At 41.6% G+C, this 27,872-nt stretch overlaps 2 long non-coding RNA genes across 2 annotated transcripts in view; both read left to right on the forward strand.

Moving 5' to 3' along the window:
- Window positions 1-3,119: 3,119 nt before the first annotated feature.
- LOC133385244 (uncharacterized) overlaps window positions 3,120-27,872 on the forward strand; it is a 151,384-nt gene continuing 126,631 nt past the window's right edge. Inside the window, exon 1 of the long non-coding RNA XR_009762830.1 lies at window positions 3,120-3,303. This is a non-coding gene — a long non-coding RNA (uncharacterized LOC133385244). The remainder of the gene's footprint in view (window positions 3,304-27,872) is intronic.
- LOC133385243 (uncharacterized) overlaps window positions 18,790-27,872 on the forward strand; it is a 35,683-nt gene continuing 26,600 nt past the window's right edge. Inside the window, exon 1 of the long non-coding RNA XR_009762828.1 lies at window positions 18,790-18,862. This is a non-coding gene — a long non-coding RNA (uncharacterized LOC133385243). The remainder of the gene's footprint in view (window positions 18,863-27,872) is intronic.

Consider the following 27,872-nt stretch of genomic DNA (forward strand, 5'->3'; position numbering starts at 1 on the left):
GATCTCTTTTTGGAGACACGAACGGCTCCTGGAAGCAGAGATGCAAGTTTGTTCGGATGCATCGGGGTCTTATGGTTTCGGAGTAATATTTGGGTCTTCCTGGTGTAATGGACAATGGCCTCAGGGTTGGGTTCAAGAGGGACTGGACAAGGATCTGACCTTTCTTGAATTCTTTCCCATTGTACTGGCGGTGCATTTATGGGCAGAGAGGCTGCAGAACTCTACTGTCCATTTTTGGTGCGACAATGTGGCCACAGTACAAGTTATCAACTCTCTTACATCCAGGAACACCAGGGTTATGGGCCTAGTCCGGGCTTTTGTTCTCCAGTGCCTGCGTTTTAATGTTCTTTTTCGGGCACGGCATGTTCCTGGCATTGACAATAGTGTTGCTGATGCTCTGTCACGGAACCAGATGGACCGTTTCCTTCAGCTGGCGCCGTTGGCAAGCGCTCAGCTGGATGCCGTGCCCCCTACAATTTGGGAGATTGGAGAGCGGAGTCGGAGAGGGCCATAAGCCTATCTGTTGCCCCCAGCACACTCGCCAGCTACCAGAGAGCAGGTAGGGCAATTGAAGACTTTTGGGCCACCAAGGGATATACGCCCCAGTGGCCCATTCCGGTGAGTCAGCTGCTGGAATTTCTGGTGGATGGCAAGAGGCAGGGCTTGTCTGTCTGAGCCTTAAAAGGTAAGCTAGCCGGACTTTCCTTTCTAGCTAAGGCACAAGGTTTCTCGGATCATTCCACGGATTTCAGGGTCCGGTGCATGTTGGCTGGGTGGGTTAGGGAGCATCCAGCTGCCCCTGATCACCGTCGCCCTATGTCTCCAGCACTTCTGGAGAAACTCATGAGCCAATGGTCAGCTGTATGTTCTTCCACCTATGAAATACAGCTATTTCAAGCAGTGTCCCTTACATTATTTTTGGGGGCATTTCGGATTGGGAAGGTAGTGGCTGAGTCTAAGATGGACCAGTCACAGCGCGCCCTCTTAATGTCAGATATCAATATGAAAGAAGGCAGCGTTTACCTTACGTTACGTAGGTCTAAGACTGACCAAAGGGGTAGGGGACGGACTGTTATCTTAGCTCCCTCCCCCTTGCCACACATTTGCCCAGTGATGGCCCTGCACACGTTTATGACAGCTAGAGGAGCAGTGAGCAGATATTTATTCGTTCACAGGAATGGTGATCCCCTCACTAAATATCAATTTTGGGCACTTACGAAAAAGGCCCTACACAGATTGGGAATAGACCCATCAGGTTTCGGGACCCACTCTTTTAGAATTGGAGCGGCTTCCACAGCAGCGGGGCTGGGTTTTCCACGAGCCAGGCTGCAAGCTGTTGGAAGGTGGGCTTCGGGGGCCTACAGGAGTTATGTCCGCCCCATGACTGGGCATGGTAATACGGAAGCCTAATGGTGTTGCCTTGTTTTGGCAGGTTGCCGGAGGGGGACGGAGCGGATGCGCATCCTAATCTGCGGCCACAGCATGATTTTCTGGGCGGGCCACAGGGCCGCGTCGTCTCGAATGGGCTTGCAGCTGGGGCTCAGTCAACGAGCTACTGTACAATGGCTTGGCCGGCGAGGGATGCGCTGGGATGGGCTCCTACCCGCCCTGTTCCAGCAAGGGTTAGTGCATGACGTTCCGCACATTTTGGTCATTCACCTGGGAGGTAATGACCTGGGTTTACTGAAGGGCGGGGCCCTTACTCTTCAAGCATGTAGCGACATGCGCGTTATAAGGCAGCGTTGGCCTTCAGTTTGTCTGCTTTGGTCAGACATACTGCCACGCAGGGAATGGCGTGGAGTTTGGGACCCCAGGAGGATAGACTGGGCACGTAAGAGGGTCAACCAACAGATTCGGTTGGCTCTTCTTGGGGATGGTGGGTTGCCCATTCCGCATCCGCTTATACAGCATTCTAGGGTTGAACTCTATAGGGCCGATGGCGTTCACCTGTCGGACACAGGGAACGACATATTTTTGCAAGACCTGCAGAGGAGTCTGCTGGAAGTTCTTCTACGCAGTGGGGAAAAGGGGACTAAATAGAGATTTGTCCCCTTTTTGTGGCGGTAAAGTGCGGGAGGGGAAATAGGTAATGACAGCTAGGTGGCCCCCTTAGGCACCTTTCAAGGTGATTGGTGGTTCCAGAGGCCTGTCTCTCAGGGTTTTACGGCCCGAGGGCAGGATATGGGCTGCTTTTGGGGCCAACTTACCTCATCCACCTGAGGGTTCTACGGCCCCGGGGGGTGGTGACATGGGAAGGCCTCCCTACTCACCTACAAGGTGTGGCCGGGGCAAGGGGCAAGCAAAAGGGGGCTTGCCCTTGGCCCCAGCAGGGGCTGGTCGCCCAAGAGCTGTAGGGCAAGCTGCTTGCCTATAGTTAGTTCCCGCACTTAGGTTACACCTCTGCAGGTCGCTTTAAACGTTCTTGTTTATAATTTAATAAAGTGGCCCTTTATTCAACCATAGCTGCTGTTGTCTGCGTATTATTTCACCCATCGACTGCAAATGAAAACTGCCCCCTCCCCAGAATCCTATGAATAAGAAAAGCCTTCTGGATCTAGCCCAGGAGCCTGCTTTTTGCAGTGGCATGAAAAAGCTCTAAGATGCAGAAGAAAATGGTAAACAGTGATGCAGATGGAATGACAAAAGGCAGTAAACCAGAAATGAGAATGAAAAGAGGCTGCTGCTACAATATTTTTTTTAAAAAAATGTATACACAGTGAAGACCCTGCTGTAAAGGGCCATTTGTCTAGTATCTTAGTTTGCTTATAGATGATCATTTTCACAGACTTTCCACATACAGAAATTTCATACCCCTGGTTTGCTTGACCTTCATCCTGGCACAGCCTTCTGTTCCAGCTGTGGAAACTTTGATGTAATCAGAAGAAATGTTTTTATTTACTTATTTTATCCATTCATATTGTGCCCTTCAGCTATGATTCCAGGGAGAGTTATGTGAAACAATAAAACAGAATCAAAATACGAAATATAAACTGTATTGCTAAAATAATTTTTTTTAAAAAAACAAGCCTGGGAGAATTTTTTTAAAAAGTCTTTACCTGGCACCAGAAAGAAAACAAGCAGCTCTCCCTGGGGAAGATTTCCACAAGAGGGACACTGCCGCTAAGAAGGCCCTTTTTCCATTTGTCACCTAGCTTATGTCGGATGTTGAGGGGCAGAGGACAGACCCCCAAAATAACTTTGATGCATGGGCAGGATAATATGGAAGCAGACATTTCTTCAGGATGGTATGGAATGTGGCACTCCTTTAAGTACTTGGGTCTGCAGCCATGAGGGATTTAAAAGGTAAGCACCAGCATTTTGAATTATGCTTGAAAATGTACTGAGAGTAAGTGAAGTTCTTTAAGTATCATGAAGGCATATTCCCAATGACTGGACCTAGTTAAGAGTATTGGAGTAGGACCTGAGAGGCCAGGGTTCACCATGGGGCAGTCACTGTATCTCAACCAAAGTTACCTCAAAGGATTGTTCTGAGGATAAAATGGGCAGGAGCGAACCTTGGAGGAAAGGTGGAATATATTCCCCTGGCCTGGCCCTCACTTCTTCTCCACCAATGGGGGGGGATTTGCTGGCACTATGCGCCTCCCTCCCCCAAAATGCCCCACCTAGAAAAGTGGCTGTCCCACCTGACATGGAAACTGACTACCTGGCTATGTGCAGGACTTTCAACCCTTGAAAATGTGTCAGCTTCAAGACTGAGGAAGTCTTGGGCAAAGTGCTCTCTTCTTGTGACAATGGTGAGCAGCAGCAGCATTCTGAACAGTGCCAGGCAGGTGGGCCTCAATGTCATTGTAATACACCTCTTCTGGCATCACTCCAGGGCATTGTGGGAAATATGACAGCTGGATACCACTGCCTGGTGGTGTTTATTTTAAGGTAGGGCAGGCATTGCCACCCTGGCATCCTTGGGCATCTGCCAGCATCAGGCATCAGCTGTGGGCTTTGCCATAGTGCTGAGGTTCTGATAGGTGCCCAAGGATGCCAAGTAGTGATGCCTTAAAAAAAATATTTAGGAGGCTTATGGCCTATGGCTTGGGTCCCAGACTTGGACACAATGGAGATACTGTTTGAATTTGCATACTCTTCAAGTAGAGCCCCCCCATTCAAAATGGAAATTTCAACACAGACAGAAAGAAACTTGAACATTCGGTTGCTAACTTTTACTAACCAGTCTGCGTCTGTGTTAGAATTGCTTTTAATATGTCTTTTAATATCTTTAACCTTTTTTTAAAAATATGTTTTTCAAAGGTTTTTTTAATGTTTTTAACATTGTTTTGTTTTAATGTATTTTAAGGTCTTTTTATGATGCTTTAAAGTTTTTTTAGTGTTTCTGTTTGCACCCTGGTCTCCTGCTGGAAGGAAGGGCAGGGTATAAATAAAATAACAAATAAATAAATAAACTTTTAATTCAGGGATACAGAACCTTCTTTCAGAGAAAGGGCCACATTCCCATCTGGGCAATCTTCCAGGGGCCACACATCAGTAGCTGGCAGGTCCAGAGGGAAAAGCAGGCAAAGCAACAAATACTTGGTTTACCTTTGTAGAGGAGGCTAGCTTCTTCTACACGCACTCACACAGCCTCCTCTGTCCTTCATTCAGGCAACTGAGTCTGCACTATACATTTAAAGCAGCATTGTATTATACCACAGGTGGAATAGCCTTGGATTGGACTGGTATTTAACAGCATGTAGCCATTTTAACTAAATATAACCCAGTTTAGTTCAAAATGTTTTGGTAACATTGTTCACCAAAGGCTCCAGGGGCTTTGATATGAGCAGTTGACAAATTTAGAAGAAAGTACATTTATCAATAAGGAAACATGGCTCTGCAAAAGGTCCCAAGCTGAGTGGAGGAAAAGATGACCAGTGCCATGACAGAGAGCTTATCCACACAGCAGTTTACTATGTGTCTGGGGCTCCTGCTGGGAGGAAGGGCGGGATACAAATCAAATAATAAATAAACAAATACTTGCATCCCTTTTAATTTGCATGGTTCACATGATGTTGCAGGCAAGCAGAAGCTCTCACACAGTTTTCCTCTTTAAATCTGTATTAACCCAATCCTTTGATAATGCAAAAAGGGAAGGAAGCACCGTCTCAGCTGCGCTGCACTCCTCCTTGTAGGGGCTTTGCTTCAATGTTTTTTAATGGGCAGGTGAATCCTTACGTCAGCGGTTCCCAGCTGCTGCAGCCACTTTACCTTTAACTCACTCCCCCCCTCCACTCAGGCTTGGTCAATGGAGAAGAGGAGGGGGGGGTCTAGTCAGTTTCATTGTTTCTTGTCAATTGCATGCCTAGGCGCTCTCCCAGTTTCAGCCTTGAAGCCCAAACAGTCATGGGGATTGCAACTGAGGGGATTATTCCCTTCCATATCGATACTCCGGAGGCAGTAAACATTTAAAATTGGGGGTGGGGCCACAAGGAAGCAGTGACACTAATCCTTCCCAGAGGAATGCCTACTTGTGTGAATGGAAAACAGTGGATTGGAAGCTACCATTGAGCAAGAAGTGTGGACCTTGAAAATCTATTACGATGGTAAAAGCAGCGTCTTCAGTATGAAGTTAGGCTCCTGTGTGGATAAGCCCTAATAGAAAATTGGGAAGCAATTCTTGATAGCAAATGCCTCATTATATTGCAATGAAATATAGATCAGTCTTTCAGGAATGTGCAGATGTCAAACGTTAAGCTTCTCTTCTGCATCATTACCAAACATTTTGCACATGTGGCAGAACTGATTGAAAAGACTGCAGCACGGCTTCCCAAAGCTTGATCATCATTTAATATGAGAAAGCACCTATGTAGTACTTGCCTCTGGCTGCCTGGCAAAGATCATTGTGTCCCAAATTCTCCAATCTCCAGCTTCTAACCTCCTGCCCTAGAAGAATATTACACAAAGCAGCAATCAAGTGTAAAGAAATGGAACTAAGCAGCTAAGGCACAAAGCTTCAGCTGATGATATTGGTATCGGGATGGAGGAGAAATTCTATTTAGTTCATATTTAAAGGTGACTCTACTTAATTTGTACTTTCCAACAAATAAATAAATGCAAAAACCAAAACACAGTCGTCCTTCAACATTTGCACTTCTCCAAATTTTGCAGTACAGTTCTCCAGATAAGTGATGTGTACAAACATTTATATACTAGGGTAAAGTTTGCACAAAATTAACATACAAAAATGCATTCTGTTATGGAATATTGCTTTGCAAAATGTGTATATCAGAAAAAATTGCACTTATTGTTATGTGCCTTCAAGCATTCTTCCCTGATAATGTCTCTGACTTCACTCCATAGTTCTTCTGGTTCTCTGTCAACTAAGTTTAAAGCCTCAAACCTGTTTCTTATTTGATCTTTATATTCTTCTGGGATGCTATTTAAATTGTATTTTGGCACAGCCTGCGACTGTGGTAGAATTGCTTGTTAATATGTTTTTTAGTAATATATTTTAACCCTTTTTAAAAAATGTTTTAAAGCTTTTTAAGAATGTTTTAACGTTGTTTTGTTTTAATGTATTTTAAGGTCTGTTTTTATGATGTTTTAAAGTGCTTTTAGTGCTTCTGTTTGCTGCCCTGGGCTCCTGCTGGGAGGAAGGGTGGGATATAAATCAAATAATAAAATTAATAATTATTGCTTTGTTCTCCTTCTTTAGCTTTACTCTGATTTTCGATACGACCAGTTCATGATCTGTACTGCAGTCTGTTCCTGGTCTTGCTTTTGCAGAAAGTATGGAACTTCTCCATCTTCTGTTACCAATTATATAATCAATTTGATTCCTATATTGACCATCTGGTGGTGTCCACGTGTACAGTCGTCTTTTTGGTCATTCAAAAACTGTGTTTGCAAGAAACAAATTATTGGCTTCACAGAATTCAAGAAGTTTTTCTCCTTTATTTCTGTCTCCTAAGCCCCATTTTTCCACAATTAGTTCTTCTCTGTTCCCTACTTTTGCATTCCAGTCCCCCATGATTATCAGAATATCTTGTTTTGGTGTGTGATCAATTTCCTGTACTTCTGCATAAAATCTCTCCAATTCTTCTTCTGCATTTGCTGTTGGAGCGTAGACTTGGATGATGGTTATGTTAATAGGCTTCCCATTTAATCTCATTGATATCACTCACTCAGACCTTTCATTGTAGCTCCTAATAGCTTTTGCTACATCACTTCTCACTATTAAAGCAACCCCGTTTCTTCTTGATTTCTCATTTCTTGCATAAAATATTTTGTAGTTGCCTGATTGAAGATGTCCCATTCCTGTCCATTTTAATTCACTCACACCAAGTATTGTAATGTTGATACAGATACAGAGCATAGCCACAATAATACAGAGCACTACAAGCTGAATCAATCATCCGTTTCCTTTCCTGAAATGTAAAAAAATTGGGGTCTTGTTTACCCCATTAGAATGTCCTGTAAGCTATTTTTCTGTGTGACTTCAAGACATTCATTAGATTCCTTTGCCATGAAAAAAAGATGTCTTTTGTAATTATCCTTCATGTATGAATGCTCAACATGTGAGGTAATGACATTCACATGCCAATAGGATATTCATTGTTCATAAATGTATCCCAACAATTGACACAGTTTTCTTCCAGAAAATCTTCCACAGTTAGCTCCCAATAGGGTGTAACCAAAATTCAGGATCTGTAAAAACAGTTAGAAAATCACCAGGTTATATTTTGTTTGTGTGAAAATATTATAAAACAAAGGTTGCTTAAAGTCATACTATTGTTAGATGAGGAAGGAACTGTTTGGCTTAGGGCTGGGCTGAATGTTTGGCCCATCTGAATTTCAGAAGCTGTTTTTGAGGGGGGACTCTTCCTAACATTGGTAGGGGTAGTCAATGTTCAGTGGGGTGTATTTACTACAGTTTGCCAGGTGACCAAGGGTTGAATCTATTTTTCATCCCCATTCCTTTAAAAAACCAAGGTGTTCCAAGCAGTGGCAAAATGATACAGAGACAAACTTTGAAAATGGGTGCTGGAAATATTCCTGGGAAGGTTTTGTCCCCACTGTTAAAGGCAGTATGTATCTTTGTTGCTGGGAATCACAAATGGGGAGAGTTCTGTTGCACTCAGACCCTTTTTGTAAGCGTCCCATAAACATCAGGTTGGCCATTGTACTAGGCAAGCCTTTGGCTTGATCCATCAGGGCTCTTATATTCTTAAGACAATGTGTGATGATGCACATTCCACTTATATGCAAGAAACTGCATTGCAGGTAGGGTTGGGGAAATCTGTAAATGTTTTTTTCTCTTTGTTTCTTATTTTTCCCATCTTAAATTCAGTTCTCCACAATTCCATATCACACTGCAGATTTATATATATAAACCTCATCATCATTTTAATGTTCTTTTCTCCTAATATACATATTTTTGTATGGAGTTTTGCCTAACATACACATCCTTGCAAAGCAATTTCACCTAATAAAATGTGTTTTTGCATGTTACTTTCACTAATATATGCATTTTTGTACCCATTCCTGCCTGGAGAACTGCACTGCAAAATTCAGAGAAGTACGCATTTTGAAGGATGGCTGTGTTTCAGTCTGTGTATTGTTTCTGAAAGTGCAAATTAGGATTAAATGTGAACTGAATCACACTATTGAAGGTGATGTTGGGTCCTTTCTTTCTTTTTCACTTCAGGCTAACTCTACAGCTTGTCTGCAATTCAGTACCAACAGAGTACACAGCTGCAATGGTGGCACATTTAAATCTCCCACAACACATTTACTCCTGCTTCTGCACAGTCACTTCTAACATTAAATGCTGAAGTGGAAGACCAGGCAGATCCTGTGCAGACACATGCATTACACTGCTTACTTTCCTATGCTGTAGTGGTCAGATAATACAGCCACTTCTGTAGGGCTGTGCCCTCTCAATGGCATTCAATCTGTGCTGGTAAGTATTGCATACTTGTTCACTATTACCTAAATTTACAAACATCCCAAACATTAATAGGTATTAACAGTTTTGTAAAGTCATAAAAGTATTTTAAAAAATCCACCTCTGATTATAATCTCATTATGCAATGGAAATCATTAAAAAGAATTCTACTGCCTTGTTCCACTGAAAACCGTCTATTTAACTTCTATTTTGCTAACTAATTTTCATCAGCTGTTTCGCTGACTATCATTTGCCACCTAAATATACAGACATTTGCTTTTTCAGGACCACCAGGAAGGATGAAATTAATATTTGACTCATAAAGTATATTTTCTGCAACTTAAATAAAATATTATTTAAAAAAAATGCTTTCATTTTGGATAGATTTTGAGAAAAAAATTAAACAATGGCATGGCTTTGACAAGAGTTACATTTTTAAAAAAATAAACAATTGAAACAACTTCTTTGGGAATAACGTACTGATTAATTTACTCTAAATATCCTGTTCAGGTTTTACCACAAGAAAACTAGAAATAGTCAAGAAACTTATGGACCAATCCAGCCAGCCCTTTATGCGCATTAAGAACATAAGAAGAGCCAGTTGGATCATGCCAGTGCTCCATCTAGCCCAGCATTCCATGGGAAGCCTGCAAGCAGGAATTGAACACAAGAGTACTCTCCTGTCCTGTGGTTTCCAGCAACTGCTGTCTCTGACTTTGGAGTCAGAGCATAGCTATCATGGCTAGTAGTCATTATCCTCCATGTATCTGCCTAATCTTCTTCAAATCAAGTCAAGTTGGTGGCCATCACTGGCTAATTAAGTCAAGTTGGTGGCCATCACTGCCCCTGTAAGAGTGAATTCCACACTGTTAGAGGCATACAGTTCTCAGGCAGATATTGCTAACCTTTTTTTGACTAAAGGGCCACATTCACCTTTGACAAGTTCTCCAAGGGCTCCATGCACACATACATACCTCCTTAGCTGATCTGTGCAGATCTGCTTAGGAGGAGGTATCTCTGGGAGAAAGGGCAGGATTGAATATTGTAATAAATAATACATTTAATTAATTAATTAATAATTTTCATCTCCATCAGGGTGCTTGAGAAGTTTAAACCTCTCAGCCCACCACAGCACCATGTCTACTTCATGGTGGTGTCTTAGGAGCCCAGAAGAAAATGCTTGGGGGGCTGCATCTGTTGGTTACCCCTGCACTGTTGGTTACCCTGGTGTGTTTCAGCAAGAAGTTTCAGATGGAAGAAGGGAGTTGATGGCAAAAGCAAAAACAAAACCTCTTCCATGGAGTGGTTGGGAACAATCAGACTGTGTTTATATTGACCTGCATGGTCTCGGTCTATTGATACAATTTGATTAGCATTTTAGGGTTGTTGCAAGCAGTTTGAGCAGGAGTGCTTGCAAAATAGAATTGAGATAACAACAGTCTCACACACTCTGCCTGGCCTTCTATCAGCTTGGGGAAGCTTCTCCTCTTGAGGAAGGGCCACAGATCAGTGGTAGAGCATCTGCCTTGCATGCCTGGCATGTTCAATCCCTGTCATCTCCAGATAGGGCTGGCAGAGACTCCTGTCTTAATCCCTGGAGAGCTGCTGCCTGCTGTGTAGACAGTACTGAGCTAGATGGACCAATGGTCGGATTTGGTATAAATCAGCTTCCTGTGTTTCCATGGTGTTTTGTATTCTGCTTGCTGAAGAACTGTTATCTTGTAATGAACAGTGTTCTGTATTTTTGGCATGCACAAATACTACACTCATGGTGTATCATGTTTGCTTCATAGCTGATGCCTTGCACTTACACATCGCACTAATAGTCCTGCTGTATCCTGCAGTCTTTTTGTATAAACTGTCTGTAAATTCATGTGATCTCATTATTGCTAATGATGGAGGATGAAGCAATTCCTGTCCTTTTGCTTCCAAAATATGGAACAGGGACTAAAGGGCTGCAATTTTTAAAGAGGCCAACAAGATACACAAAAACTGATCTGAAGCATGTGCAAACAGAGGTGAAGATATATTGCAAAGGGTAATTCATTCTTTCACATTTGAGAAGTTTGAAAATAGAATGGTTGTCAAAGAAAGGGTTAAAAAGGGTTTAAAATGCCAAAATATATGAATATACATTTTAATCATTGCAAGGATCATGTATATCAAAGCTTGGAAGAACATATGGAAAACAAGTAAGCTAGATCTTATAAGGAAATTGTGGGAAATCACAAATGTGACAAAACTCTCAGCTGTGTTGAAGAATAAGGAAAAGCTCTGTTGGGATCTGGTAATTCCACATATAAAGATGCAGTTAGGAATAATGGGAAGTGGGATAGTGTATCTGTTATACTGCAAGACTGAAACGAAACTAATGTAAGGGAGAAGGTATGGTCTGTGGAGAAGTATAAATTGAAAAGTATCTCAAGAGCCTGACAAGAGATCTGGAGGGCAACAACCAACATCCCCTGGGCCTGAAGCCCCCTATCCCTGACCTAACCCAAGCAGACATTTGGAAAGATTTGGGAAGGAAGGAAGGAAAGAAAGTTCTCCAGTATAACTCCTTATGTAGATCAAATGTATGTTCATCTAAAAGCCACTGAGGGACAAGGAAATATCAGCCAGCCAGACTTTTGCAGTCTCCTTAGTCACCAAATCCCATAATTAGGTGTGGAGCTTTCCTACATTCATCCATATAGATCATTTAAACTTGTGAAAAGAATCCAACACAGCTATCCTCAACTGCCATTTCCTCCCTTTTCACATCAAAGCATAAAACACTTGCAATTATTTCCTGAACAGGAAAAATATCCCCCTTTCAATATTCTCTGATGTTGATAAATGTAAGATTGTATATACATGCAGAATTCTGGATGTTTCTCAATCCTCATGTCTTCTGTTGAATCTAGGTGGCCTTAAGACCTAAATAAAATGAAGTTCCCACAGTCTCCTTTGGACTCTTTCATTTGGTTTTTGTGGTTCCATCTGCCTGCCAAGGGTCTTTACACCACCCAATGATCATTTGGAATGCATGTTCTAAGCAGTCCACCACCAACTGAAAGGATATAAATATTTCTTACCGCAAAAGGGCACAGTCAAACACAATCTGGCCTCCTTGGAAAATTCTGTCATTTCATGAGGAATTCTTCATGTACACTTTTATTCCCAAGATCAATTTTATTTATTTCTTTGGGGCACAAACATCATCAAAAAGACCCATGCTTGTGATGTAGAACAGTATAATTTGAAAAACAATGAAGCTGGCAAGATAGATAAAGTGTCAGAAATGCAAGGAGGAGGTTGAGATTAGGTTAAACCTTTTTTAAAAAGTGTAAACATTTAGTTTATTTATTGACATTTATGCCCCACCCTTATGCCAAGAAGGCTCTCAGAGGGCTTGATGGGTACGAAGATGATCCCTGGCCTCAGGCTCGCTATCTTAAAAGACAGGATTCTTGAGGAGAAAGGCATGGGAGGGAGACAGGAACAGCACACCCAAATGCAAGTTCTTCAAGTTACAGTTCTTATAATAACACAGCTATATAGGTTCTGGCTGTCTTGTCCTTGATAAAGTGCAGCCAGTCCCTGGAAGCATTTCCCCCACCCCAGAGCAAATCCAGGAGAAAACCAGGTGATGTCCAGACCAGGAGGACAAGATAGCTCCAGCCACACAGTTCTTCCCTCCATCAGCTCAGCTGACTTAATCGCAGTTAGAATCCTCAAAGGAGGTTAGAATTCTCAAAGGAGGGGCCTTGATGGCATCACCTTCCTCTTTCATTGATGTCAGTGGTGATGCTGATTGTCTTGCCCTCCCTGGAAACACTCTCCCCCCCCCCAATTAGATGCAGGGACAGAGCAGGTGACAATTTCCAGGAAACCTTTGTTGCAGCTGGACATTTAAGGTTCAACGTTGAAAAGTGAGTTCTCAGACCAAACAATTGGTTGTCCAGGTCAGACTAAGGTATGCAGGAAGCAGTAGATGATGCAATACTGAACTTCATAGTGACTGATTTCTGCATTAGCTCACTCCTGGAACTGGCTGAATAGACATGACTCTGCTTCACAGGAACATCAGTGGGGAAAAGAAAGACAGAGGGCATAATAATGTTGCATCATTATGAATAGAAAAAATGACACAACAAGAAAAACCAACTCTCAATTCAGTGTATGTTGTTTCTTCTTTTATTTCATGTGTTTAAAACACCACACCTCCCACTCCCTTCTTTCCTTGTACTGTTTCCCCCTTCTTTGAAAAACTGCAGTACAAAATGTATTTATATTTTGACTAATTCTGCAATCCTATGCATGTCTATTCTGAAATAGCTCCTGTGAAGTTCAATGGGACTTAGTAAAGTAAAGTGTTTACAGGATTACTGCCTAGATCAGGGATGGGAATCTGTGGCTCTACATATGTTGTTGGACTCCAGCTATGAGCCCCAGCCAGCATGGCCAATAGGCAAGGATGATGGGAGATGAAGTTCAGCAACATCTGGAGGACTGCAGGTTCTCCATCCCTGCCTTAAATGAACCAGAATGTGGATGGAAATGTCCATCCTGTTGTTGTTTATTAGATTTATTAGTCACTTGATACCCAACACATACTAGGATATGCTTATGCTTATGCTTATGCTTATTATTATTAAATTTTATTTATACCCCGCCTTTCGGCCAAAGGCCCTCAAGATGGCTTACAAGAAAAATAAACACAGGTATAAAAATACAATAATATACAATATAACCAATACAATATACAAATATTAAATTAAATAGAAACAACATTATCATTATCGACACCACCAAGAAAGAGGTGGTGGTGTTAGTGGGGGCGGCAGTTCTTGAGAGGCAGAAGGGCGATAGGCATTTATTACAGCAAAGCTGTTTGCTGGTTCAATATTGTCTTCCTCCCCATGTCCTTGGGCTCTCTCAGCTGCTGCTCCCCGGGCTTCTGCTGCTGCTGGCAGTTTATGTTGGAGGGCAGCTGCGAGAGCTTGGGCTCGGGGATCTGGGCCCTGCCTGGAGCAGGAGGGGAAGAAGGATGTGGAGGAGGCGGCTGTTGTCAAGCAGGAGGCCCTGCGCTGGGAGGCCCTGTGCAGGAGGCCCAGCACCGGGCTGTTGTTGAAGAAGAAGGACGTGGGTCCTGCTTAGAGCAGGAGGAGGAGAAGAATGCAATGGCAGTGGCTGTTGCCGAGCAGAAGGCCCCGCTCCAGAAAGCGGTGGCAAGGGGCGCTCCCCCCTCCCCCCCCACTTTCTGATGTTGTTCTGGTGTTCCAGTTGTTGCTGCTGGTTAAACAGTTGTTTCCCTGTTTTCGACATGGTGCCGGTGGGCTCCTCTTGGGGCGGCGGCGGCAGCTGCTGGGCCCTTCCTGCGCTGGCATTTTCCCCCACAGATGAGGTGCTGGTAAGGCTGCAGCAGACCCCACAATTCCGAGTTGTTGTTGACTGTCTGTTCCAGAGTCTCCAGCATGAACTTTGGCGCTTTGTTGGTGGTGGCGGCATTTTATTTGTTTATTGATACAGATGCTCCTCTGCATCTGTCCTCTGGCCATGACTCAGATCTCCACATCATAGCAATCAGACACCTTATTTCCAGGGGGTAGTCACAGGATGCCCTCCAGATGTTGATGAGCTATGACTCCCATTAGCCCCAGTCAGCATGGCCAATGATCAGGGATGATGGGAGTTTTATTTATAATTTATACAATTTCTGCCTTGCCTTTCATCGCCAGGCAATCCCAGAGCAAGTTACAGAGTAAAAGCGAATGCACATAATAAAAATAACCAATAAAACATTAAACACCTAAAACAACATTTAAAATCTTCAGGTAGACTCACTCAGTCTACTAATTCTCAGTATAAAACAACAGGTGGTTCCACCATATTATCTCCACTAAAAGCCTAAAGGAAGAGTGAGGTCTTTAGCTGGTTCTGACAGCTAAACCACATTGACATCAGCCTTATCTCAGGGGAATGGCATTCCACAGCTGCAGTACTATGACATCTGGAGAGCACCATGTTGGCTACCCCTGAATTATACCTATGGTCTTACATCAATGAAATTATACATATATGGAAGACCTTAGCTGGATCAGGGTATCTGTGTTCAACTTTGTGCAAACAACACACTTTACAATGGAAGGATACAAGAGAGGATAAGTGGAAGAACTGCCCAGACCATCCTCATCCTTAGTTTCCAGTATCCTGTAGCAGAAAATAGTGCTTGTCCATGAGAGATGAGGGATAAAATATGACCAGTTTGCTGTCCAAATCACTGGGAAATGGGACTGGCCCAATGCACCCTTGACATTGGGGAGAACAGCCAATGCTTCTTTAACCACAGTGTCATTTAGCTTCTTCTGAGCAGTAAATATTTGACTTCATGCTTGAGGGCATTTAACCAACTTGGAAGAAAGATGTTAAATTTGGAATTAGCATACTTCCTTTTGATATTTCTTAATCAATCTCCAAACACATTTCTAATTAGAAAGTCATGATGAAAAACATACAACTGCTTGGCCAACAATCTCAGGGGCAGGTCATTTGTTGCTAAATGACATGAATTTTATTTATTGTACTAGACTAAGAGCAAATATGATGTTGCTATTAGTCTTCCATGATAAAATTAAAAACATGTGCTCTTTTTTCCCTAGTTAATAGAAGCAGCCAAGCCATCTATCAAGAAAAATATTGCTGAATGTCCATGTTAGAACATGGACAGCAAATGTAACAGATAGTTTAGTTCCTTCCATTTTTCTTGAATCCCTAGTTGCCTACAAGGACAGGTTTCTTTACAAACATACCTGTTAGATTTAGACTGGAAGATCTGATCCATTAATATGCCAAACTTTCTGAATTCTCATAGGATTTTTTTTGGAGGGGGGAGAATGTGGTAAATCACTGTAATGTAACTGTCATTTTCATACAGTATGCCCTCCCACCCACTTGTTGCCTCTAACATGTCCACATATGGCAAGGTCTGATATTTAAAATGTCAGCATTAACTAGTCTTTCTAACACAATAAGTACCAACTTTGGCAAAACAACCTTGCAATTCAAAGGGAAATAGTATGCTGACCACAATTTTTTTTATTTTAAAAAAGACAGGACAAAGACTATACAGTTTACTAAAATGTAACCATATATACCAAAAATACAAATGAAATAGAAGAATTATTACACAGTTATAAAATGGAATGAAAACCCAATAACACAACCAGTAATAACAAATAGCAAACACTTAACATTCATCAAACTGAAATATGAATCAGTTTATATCATGATATTGTACAGTGGATTGGAAGGCCAGAAACTATTTTTAGAAATCTCAACATATTGATAATGACCAACAGTCAATTATTGTGACCATTTTACTGCAGATGAATTGCAGTGATTGCCAGGCAGAAACATTTCAGTTGGGTAGTCTTATTCAGTGGCACAAATAATAATTCAAAGTGGCTCTTTTAGGAAAGATCCAGGAGGCACCCTATCCAGGCTTGTTTCCATCAAAGCACATGTTCTTAAATACAGTTATAAAATCACGTTTTCCCATCAAACAGAGTATGTACTCCCTGCCTTTCCTACTGTCCTACTGGACCCATAAATTAACATGCTCAACCTAAAAACCCCACAAGCAAAAGTGGCTTACTGAATTAAGTCAATGCCATACAAACATAAGCCATTACATTTGAGTTGTTTATGGCCATAAATGAAGTTGAGAATTTAAAGTACAGATCCAGAAGGACAGTAGGAATTAGGACTGCAACAGGGACAAAAAGGTTTTTAAAAACCTTTAACCCCCATTCCAGGGTCTCAGTATTCTCGGTCTCCTTGTGCCTACAATTTACTTCTTTAAAGCCATTCACACAATTGCTCACATAGCTTGGCCCTCACTTACTACCTAGGCTGCAATCCAATACACACTTAGCTGGGAGTAAGACCCATTGAACCCAATGGAGCTTACTTTTGAGTAGACATATATTGGATTGCAGCCTTAGTGTTACTATAACAAAGCCAAAGGAACATTTAAACAACAGTGCAAAAATGTATCAATAAAAAGGCAAATAGGAGGATTCCCGCCCTTTCCCCCTCTGACCCCTGAACAGAAGTTCCTTTAGCATTTATTTTTATTTGTGTCTCTAAACAACTGACCACAGAAAATCAAATCACTCACACAGACCAACAGCAGGAAATTGTGAGTTTTGTACAGAGCATATTTGGTGGTCAGTGCTGCAATTGGCACATTCATCATCCTTCCATTTCCTTTTGGAAAGTATGCCTTTATACCTCCTAGCCAACAGGAATGCCTGGAGCCATAACACCTTGGGCAGCAAGTTTAATAAGATCGTACTGCTATGCAGAGTCAGATGAGGTTAGTGTAGTGCTTGGCTTGCAGATGTCTAAGGAAATCCAGGTGTTGTGAGAAGTTTGACTGGTGGCGTAAGAAAACAAGTACACAATACTTCAGAATGCTGCAGATTTGAATGAGACTTTAGCTGGACATGGGAGAAATGAACAGATGTAAGAGACATTCCCTGATTGCTAAAAGTACCATGGTAGTTTATACTAGGAGTTTGCAAAAAATGTGGGCGAATCCCAAATCAAGAACCACAGTGGGGCCACTTTGGACAGATTTGGGGCTTTTCTGGACCAAAGTAGAATCTCTCCAAAGCATCCCAAATCAAAGTGTGAACCTCTGAAGCACTTCAGAGTGCTTTGAATATTCAGATATATATATAAAAAAACTGTTGCAGGAAGTATGTCTGGAAAAATAGGAAAAAATATCCCCAAGCTTTTCATATACAGATAATGCCAAAGAAAGTAGGGAGGAAAAGCACTTTTGTGACTGGCAGGTCTAGCTTCTAATCAGAATGAATGATTTTATCAGTGTTCTTCAAACACTGTGCTTCAGGGAAGGGATGTTCAAGTAATGTATCACCTTGTTCTTGAGTGTTTCGTGCTAATACTGCTAGTGGTACTTGCTTGGATACTGCTGGGATTCGGCTTCTGTGCCACATGCCCACACAACCACTCCTGTCAAATGACCTTTGCATTTTTCTGTACCTTTTGATGCCAAGTGAGAAGAGCAATAGCCTGAAGATTATTTTTTCATTCATCATAATTTCAAAACTCCAGCATCCATCCATGAAATTTTGTAGGTTACTTTCCTAGGGCCATCTCTATGATGTATTCCATTTTCATAATAAAATAACTGCCCACAAAACCAAAGGAAAAGAATCAAAACACAGAAAGAAAAGTTTAGCTAATTCAGCCAGAAAACCAAGGTTGCATATCAGAAGGAAACATGTTTCTGCCCAAACACAAATACAGAGGAAAATCTTGGATCCAAATACCACAATCAGTTCAGTTCTTAGCACAGCTTCCCAAAATGTAAGTTTAGGATACCAATCCATTCTATCCAGTATCTTATGCCTCAGTGTGGCAGGTCTGGTACTTCAAAGGCTTGAGGTGAGGCAATCCATAAGATTTGAGGTGGAAAATGTCCCTCCTTGTCCCAATATGTGAATATGTCAGACTGGGATGTCTGTCAATGGCTTTAATTATCTGCCCCCTCATATATGTCTCTGAACTTAGATGGCCTTACGTCTATGCAAGGAACTAGGCTGTACCATTAGTAAAACAACTTCTTAAAACCTTGATGTATTTACTACCCCGTCTGCTAAAGATAACTCTCAAAACACCAGTTTCCCACCTATTGTTATTGACATAGAATTAAAATTCTTATCTCACTTTTTTCAACTAAAATAGAGATATTAGCTGGCAACATTGGGCTCACATTTCTTTTATATTTACTCCCTGCAGAACTAAGTCAAGAGAGTGACTATCATTGGCTGGCATCCTGAACCATGCAAATGAATGAGGAAGTAAAAGCCATTCATTTGAATGGAACTTCCTTCCATGTAAATATACTTAAGTTTGAAGCCGAAAAGGAAACTTGGATTCTTATGGAAGGAGGTAAGCACAGGATTTCCAGCACCAAACATCCCCAAATAGTTATTTGTTGTTAATACAGCCCCTCAGGTATGTTGTGTCAGTGAGGTGGAACCTTCTATTTAACGCAGGTGTTTGGTATGTTGTTTTCCTCCAACAGCTGACTGAAATGCTTTTCCATGGCCATACAACATTTGGAATACCACCTTTGCTATTTTTCCTTGCAATTCCTTACAATACTTTAATACCACATGGAAAGGCTACTGATTGGGGTGGATAAATGCATGCAGGTTTTAAGAAGATGTTTTATTGAAGTGCATCTTGCTAAGAATTTGTGTCTCCAAGCAAATCTTGAGAGTGTTGAGGCTGACCATCAAATCATTCTAATGGTAATGACCCATAAATTGAAGCATGCCTCTGAATACCAGTCACCGAGGAACAATAGCAGGAGAGAGCTACTGCCCTCATTCCTGCTTGTGGACTTCCAAGAGGCATTTGCCTGGCTGGTATGGGAAACTAGATGACTGACTAGATAGCCTTTGGTCTGAACCAACTGGGCCCTTCTTGCATTATTATTTACAATAATTAATTGGCACATTTTAAACATAGAACTGTTCTGGTACTACTGTTTACACAGTTGCATTTCACTGCTTCAGTGAAAACAGCAGCAGCAGCAGCAATACACACATACACACTTAGACTGCCACTGATTTAGGACATGGCCCTCACAAGGCAGCTGACATCATCAAGGAATGAATCCTGAATTTGTAATGCTTACAGGAGACTCATAGAAATCAATGGGACCCAAGAGTCTCCCTTACCAACTTGCCCGTACTTTAAAGACGGGATGAAGCCCGACTGGTAGTGCCCGCATAGTCTTCTTTAAAGTGGAAGAGGTATTTAAAGCAAATTTCCCAGTAACAGTGTTTTTTCTACTTTTTTTTAAAAAAAATCCCACGATGAAAACAGTGGCTTGTTGCCCATAAAAATGATTTGCTACCCTTTTGTTACAAGAAATCATGATTAAATAGATTGACGGTTTCCATAGATCTAGACAGAAACTTACCTCCATAAAGGACCTGAATTGCAGATGGTGCAGCGCATGGAGGGGCAGAGAAGGCATGTACTGTCATTTGTTTCTCCAGAGGGAGTTCACTAGCTGCCTTTTTAGTCTATTGTTGAGGGAACCTATTAAAATGCAGCTTGTATCAGCTACGCTTGATATAACTATCTATAAATTAAATCCTGTGACAAAATATTGCCACAGCCACGATTTCTGCAGCCAGCTAAACCAACAGCTTAGAAATATCTGTTTGTTGATGTATATTTCTGGATTTGCTCATTGCCGATTTTGATACTCAGGACTTACTATTTATTTTATTTACTATTTTTTTAAAAAAAACTGTTCAGAAGTATAATCAGATGTACAATATGATGTTACAAGTGGGGACCTGCAACAACATGCTGCAGTGGTCTCTGGTTCCTTGCTGAGAGCTCCAGCCAGGCTGCTGGGAACCTTGTTGTGATGTTTGGGGAAGATTTCAGGAGAGGATTCACCCTCCCTTACTGTGCTAAGGAGCTTAGGCAACTTTCCCCAACTTGGTGCCTTCCAAATGGTTTGGACTATAACTCCTATCATCCTTAACTGACGACCAGGCTTGAGTGAAGGAACAAACAAATGGGCGTTGGAGACTAAAGCATATAAAGGGCATCAGGGCGGAGAAGGCTGGGCTCAGATTAGGGATGTTGAAGAACTCCAACAGAAACAGGAGCATAAATTGCCAACGTTTGCTTGTTCATCCCATGTCCTGAATGGAAATCAATCCAGCCAATCCAGTCTGTATTCATTGCTGTTATTATTCTCAGGACACAAACGGTATGTAATTGATGAGAATTCCCCCCCCTTTCCCCCCTTTACACTGAAATGAATGGCTATTGCATTGAAATGAATGGTGAGTAATAACATTATAATAATTAATTATGTATCATTCCACCACAGCGAGCAGTGGGATGGATAGGAACATAGCAAGCTGCCTTATACTGAGTCAGACCATAGGCACCAACTCTCCAGGATTTCAGACAGGGAATCCCTCCCAGCCCTACCCGAAGACGTGAAGGGGGAGGAGTTTGATCTAATGCTCTGAAGATACATTAACGCAGGATTCTCTTTTCATTGGAAGAACAACAACAGAGGATTGATTAAATACAATCCTGTTGTAGGTCCATAAAGAAAACAACACCAAAAGCCACAGTTGAGCAGTTAGGATCAACCAAAATGTCACCAAATAATGCCAAGCTTTCAAGTTATCGAGACCTCTTCAATAGGCAAGATAGCTGTACATTTTGAACCACATCTACAACTAACATGTGAAGGCCGTTTCGAATCTAGGCTTATCCCCAAACTAAATATATATCAGAAAACCCAAACCAACCATGTTAGTTTCAGCTACCTGAAGGCCCATTTCAATTTTGGTATCACTGGGATGCTCATATGTAGAACATTTTGACTAGAACAAAACCTTGGACACTGTGAATCCAACTCTGAGGCCGAAATGGGCTGCAGTTAAGAAGCAATACACATTTCAGAAATCCCAATGAAGTGAGGGCTTTTGGCCTTCCTATTTCCTCCATCTTTTTGCCATTTTAATCAAATCGGTCTTTCTTTGTTTCTTGACCAAAGGAAATATTAGTAATTTATGTAAAAGACTCTATATTTTTCTTTTTACATTCAGGCTGACTTTATATGGGCAGTTTGCATGCAAAAACTACCGTTAGGCTCTGGTAAGCCAGAAACTTTGGATTTGGTGCCAAGCTAAACTTGGCTTCATATTCCAAAACAAAAAGGGAGCCACTGGAGCTGACTGTACATATATGAAAGGAAAATAAGAGATAAACATGGAGAAGATTACAGTGACCATCAGGAATAATGCCAAAACGTGCTTTCTGGTCTGGTTGCTCCTGATTTCTACACTTATTGATGTTGCTTTCCAGTGTGTCCTTTCCCAAGGCTATCCAGTTTTGCACTAGAAAAACAAACAGAATGAATCAACTCCTATATTATATATGCAGCATAATGAGTTCTGTGGTTTCAGGTAATTAGTATGTACCTATACTACCCATATCATCTATGAGAAAAAATTACAAATAGATGCTCCAAAGTATATATATCTTTCTTCATTTTCATTCTTCAAAAATCAAAGCAGAACTCTTACAGTTTTATAGTGGCTGCTTTTTTGCTGTTGTTCAGTTCCTTCTTGGCTTCAAAAGAAGATGTGCTATAAATGAGGTTGAAATCAAATGACACATTCTATGGTGATCAGTTAAAACTACACCAAAGTGCTCCAAACCATAAACAAATTACCCAACAAAATGGATAATGTTCACTCCCACAATTGTTGATTTCAGGAATTTAGGCTATGTTGATCTGCTCTCAGAAACTGAGAATTGGACTATGCCAGATGTTCCCATAAGGCAACAAAGAAAAAAAGAAAGAAAGAAAGCAACTTTACCTAGTGAAGGAAAGTCCTTCCTTTAGATCTTCTGATAATAATTTAGAAGGTCTGCTATCATCAGCACAGCTGAAGCAGCAGGAAAGCTGTCACTCACAAAGCCAAATAGGAAATTGCTGCAGGATGCTGGAGTTTTCAGAGGGTCATTTCTTGCATTTTTGTCAAAGAGAACGGATCTTTTTGTGCCAACCTGGTTTGAATTTGTGCTTGGTGACACATGCTGTGAACAGATTCACCACACCCATATACCTATGATAAACTGCTCCTCTCATCATGGTTGGCCTCCTGGGCTTGTGACAAATTCATTAGCATCATAGGAAAAAAGAATGTCCAGTCCCCATAAGCTATGCATATCATGATCTCAGTCCCTTCTGAGCGTCACCCATCAGTTCTGTGTGGATCATGAGACCATTCCCCAAATGACCCAAGATGTAGTGCTGGTAAAGGGTGTCCTGGATGACATTTAGGGAAGGGGGAAGACTCTAAACATCATAATGCCACAGTAATACTTGCAGATGCAATCACATTTCCTGAGAAGCTGACTGATTTATGACCTTCATCTTCATCTCATTAACCATGAGATAGATACAGACAGACAGACAGACAGAGAAGAGATAGCAGTCTTTAAAGACAGTTGCCCATTACATGTAAATACTATTTCATGACATGAAACCACTTAGTGCAGGGGTCCCCAACCCTTTAGGCCCATGGGCACACTTGGATTTTTGAGCAAGGGCCATGGATGCCACTCCCTCTGGTCACTTCTCTACTCCAGATCGGTCCTCCCTCCTCAAGAAACTAAACAAGAGAAAGTGTGTCCATGCATGCTCATTTTGCTTTCCCAAGTCAGGTAAAAGTCAGGTCCAGTAGAATTAATGTGAGCCTTGAAAAGCACATGGAGCTCAAAGGGGAAGTGTGGAAAAGTGATACTCTTCTAACTTTCTCCTTCAACTCTGTGTACTTCTCAAGGGAGAAAAAGGTAAGCATCATTACCGCATCATGACCAAGAAGGCAGTGAGAGGGGGTCAGTGGCTTCGCGGGCATCATAGGAAGACCTCAAGGGTATCATTGCACCCATGGTTGCCACATCTATGATTACATCTTTTCTTTGGTTGCTAGACTAAATTTCAACCAATTGTATCACATTTTTCCACTTAATGCAGCTCTTTAGAAATTTGCAGCAAATGGACAGGAACCTGTGTCCTTGGAAAGGAGACCAAGTCTCTTCACTTCGTGCAACTTTGAGAATGGCAGCAAGTAAAGCACTCTGGTGTTTCGAATACAATCTGCACATCTATTTCACAATGGAATAATTATCCGCTTTAGCCTAATGTACTATCCACTTGCTGCCTTTTCTCAGAGTTGCATTACATGCAGAAACATGGCTCTCTTTTCATGAAATGGATTGAGATTTTGTCCAGTTACTGAAGAAAATGTATCATTATACTAAGTGGTTTCATGTTACAAATTGGACCAAGTGGCTTCACTTCATGAAGTGCATGTGATGGTCAACTCAATTTAAAAGCTATGACACATCAAGATTTATAGGAGTTACAAAACTAAAAAATGAGAACAAACAGAAGAAATTACTGACATCAAATAATACATTGCATGTAACATTTTTGCAGTCCGTGGGCTTTTTACCCTCGAGTATCTTTCCAAAACATCTGGTGTTGCTTTTGTCTAGGAACACAGGAATTGCCATTCAGATGAGAGATAATCTTAGAATATCTTGTCAGCATACTTCCCCTTGAAGTTTGAATCTACTGAGGTAGAAGACAACACCACAAAAGATTTCCGTAAATATATAATCAATATGATTATTAATAATTGGCTGCCGCTTATTGAATTGATTTAACACTGCATATATCTGCATATGAAGTATATTTCCTTAGCCTTATTCAGGTTTTCATGCAATTAACTACTGTGCAGAGAGGGATAATGGGATTGCAACCTTTGACCTCACCTCTGCCATCACATTCCCACAGCTGCCCTTTCAACAACCACACACTGAGGGACGATCTGTATCAGGGATCCTGCTGTATGACTTTTGGCTCTCCCATGATCACACAAATGGACAGAAACCTCTGTCTGCTTGTTGCAATTAAGTGGAGAGACATAGGTATACTGCCCTGGGCCCCTTCTGGGAGAAAGGGTGGGATATAAATTTATTACTATTACTATTACTTCTTTGTTGTTGTTATATGCCTTCAAGTTGATTTCGACTTATGGCAACCCTCTGAATCAGCTACCTCAAATAGCATCTGTTATAAACCACCCTGTTCAGATCTTGTAAGTTCAGGTCTGTGGCTTCCTTTATGGAATCAATCCATCTCTTGTTTGGCCTTTCTCTTTTTCTACTGTCTTCTGTTTTTCCCAACATTATTGTCTTTTCTAGTGAATCATGTCTTCTCATGATGTGTCCAAAGTATGATAACCTCAGTTTCATCATTTTAGCTTCTAGTGATAGTTCTGGTTTTATTTGTTCTAACACCCAATTATTTGTCTTTTTCATGGTCCATGGTATCTGCAAAGTTCTCCTCCAACACCACATTTCAAATGAGTTTATTTTTCTCTTATCTCTTATACATCTTTGCATTTGAGGACCTTTTCTAGTTCTCTCATAGCTGCCCTGCCCAGTCCTAGCCTTCTTCTGTCTCCCTTTTGGTTAATGACTGTGCCAAGGTATTGATAATCCTTGACAAGTTCAATGCCCTCATTGTCAACTTTAAAGGAAAGAACTACTACTACTACTAATAAATGTCAGCACTGCATGAATGGGCACAATCTAGAGATCTGCTCATGAAGCATGTCTTTCTATTTCCCTCTGAAATTGTTAATTGTAATTCACTAAATGTAATTAATTGCTTATATAATTTATTGTTTTAACTTTATATCAAACCCTACTGTGTTAACTAGACCTGAGAGTATCCTAGACTTTGGAGTCTGAGATACTAGATATGAGTCTTTTAGATATTATATTGGAGTCTTTTAGATATCATATGGTATTATTATTTAGATATTATATGCCTTGCACTGAGCTGACTCTTTGGTCCATCATCTATTCCAGTGTCCACTGCAGTGGTGGCTGCTGCCCATTGGAACAGGTAGGATGGAAGGCAGGGAAACCAACAGTCATAGCCAATGACAGGTAGAGCCAGCTAATTCTAGTTCTGTCCTCATCCTCCCCTCTGCTGAGTTCTAAAAGGCAACACTGAGACTAAGGAGGAGGAAGCTCACAGGCAGTGCCACCCCCTGTACTGGTTGTAAATAAAAGGCCGGCAGGCCAGGTGTGGTTGGGGGCAGACTGAGGATGGAGAAGCCAGACTCCCCAAGGGACCAGTAGGGCCTCCCACTCACCATCAAAATAACTAATATAGTAGTAGTAGTACAGGGTGGAATCTTTAGTCTTTTATGCATGCCAACCAAAACACTGAGCTATGATCTCTCTCTGGAACTTGATGCCCCCTGAATGTAGCATCCTATGCTATGTTACAAAGCAGCTTTGAAGGTGCCAGTGTGGTGTAGTGGTTAAGGGGTAGGACTACGACCTGGGAGACCAGGGTTCGAATCCACCTAGCCATGAAGCTCACTGGGTGACCTTGGGCCAGTCTCTGCCTCTCAGCCTCATGAAAACCCTATTCATAGTGTTGCCATAAGTCGGAATCAACTTGAAGGCAGTACATTTACATTATGGGGTAAGAGTGACATATATATGTAGTACAGCTGGACGCTCCAAGGGACCCCTGACTGTGGCATATATTTTGTTATTTATAGTTAGATCCCTTAAGCTGAAATCTTTATCCACTTTCCTAGGAGTAAGTCCCAATGAAATAAATCAGACTTACTTCTGAGTGGACGTGTATAGGATTGCAATGATAGGCTAGAGCTTTAAGCAGCAGCTGACACCCCATAAATTAATCATTTTATAAAAGTTACATTTCATTAATAGTTACTGAAAAATAAATCAAAACATGTTGAGGAAGAGCTGCCACAAACATACGGAAATAATCCCAAATGTACTCACTCCGCCCCATCCTTGCTTTTCACTAAATGGTATCGGCTAATTTTGGGGTTGTAAATTTAAACACAAAGTGACATTATTTAAATTGTTACAGTCTATGATTTTTTGTCATGATGATGATGGCAATGCATAATCTTATCTCACATTAATTCAACCAAATAGCCCAACAAGGATAACATAATAAATCTGGATTTAGTTAATGCTTCAGTTTGGAACTGCACATGGTCCCTTACAGAAAAGATAACATTTGCAACATTTTCCAGAATGGTTCCTTTTGAGGAGGTTGTTGGGTTCCTGGGTCACCAGCAGATCAGCCCATGTAACACAATCAGCCTCTGCTGCAAACACGTAGAACCAGCTGTCTGAGTACATTATTTTTAAAGGAGTCAGTATGTTTTGATCTTTTTATTCTGATATTTTACTGCTGCTTTTATTGTTTTACTGTTTTATATATTGTTTTAATTTTTTGTTGTTTGCATTCCTGAGCTTGCTCAACCTGGGGGGGGGGGGGCGGCGGCGATGGCCTACATAACTTTTTTAGAAATCCACAGTTTGTCTATAGGTACATTTGGACTGCATGCAATGATCACATTGGTCTCACCCTTCTACATACTGTATTATTCCCAAAGTTGATTCACTTATGATGGAGAATTGGTAAGGGTGATAATCCAACATTGTGCAAGTGGAAGTAACAGGGCTTCTCCTTCCTATCCTTTCCTCTGCAGTCCTCTACTCTCCACCCTCATTCTTGCTCTGGAGCATATTTCAGAGGCATGTGAGGGGCTGCGGAGTGGGGGGAGGAAAGGAAGGAGTTGTCCTGCTGCACAACTGGAATTCCCATTGTATGAGTGGAAGTCCATTGCACTTGCAAACAGATACAGTTGGATGTCCCCATAATAGAGGGTGTGCAGAAGAGGAAACACTTCTGAGATTTTGCATGCAAAGGAGATTCATGCATCTCCCCCATCTAGAGACAAAGTTAGCAGAAAGAAATGAATGTGCAAAATAACCCTAGCCCTGCAATCCTATGGCCGCTAGGAGGGTGTCCTAGGAGCCATTGGAAGCATTGGATCTCTGTCTCCAAGGGTAGAGAAAGAGGTCTGATCTTAGAGAGGGAGATCTAATGTGATATGCCTCTTTCACACCACCATAGACTCTTCTGAAACCCTTGTGCTACCAAAGTCAGTCTCCAACATTGATAGGGCTGAAAGGAGGCATGCTGGGGATAGATTGGGGGGGTGTCTTGGCAGACTGGGAGATGACATGGATCCAAAGGATCCCTAGTATTCCCAGTCCCCCAACGGGGGGGGGAAGGAACTATGCCAGCCCTGCACTAATGTAGCGCATCCCAATAGGAGGGAAATTGTTATGAGCTGGGGGGGGGCTTGGAAAAGATCAAAGGAGTGCAAAAGTGCTGGTCTACCCCAGCCTGGCAATATCCTGCCCCCCAAACCTTTAGGATTGTATTCTAAGTCTTCAGTCTTAAGTCCCAGAACTAATC

The sequence above is a fragment of the Rhineura floridana genome, chromosome 5 (genome assembly GCF_030035675.1).
Source record: "Rhineura floridana isolate rRhiFlo1 chromosome 5, rRhiFlo1.hap2, whole genome shotgun sequence".
NCBI lineage: Eukaryota > Metazoa > Chordata > Lepidosauria > Squamata > Rhineuridae > Rhineura > Rhineura floridana.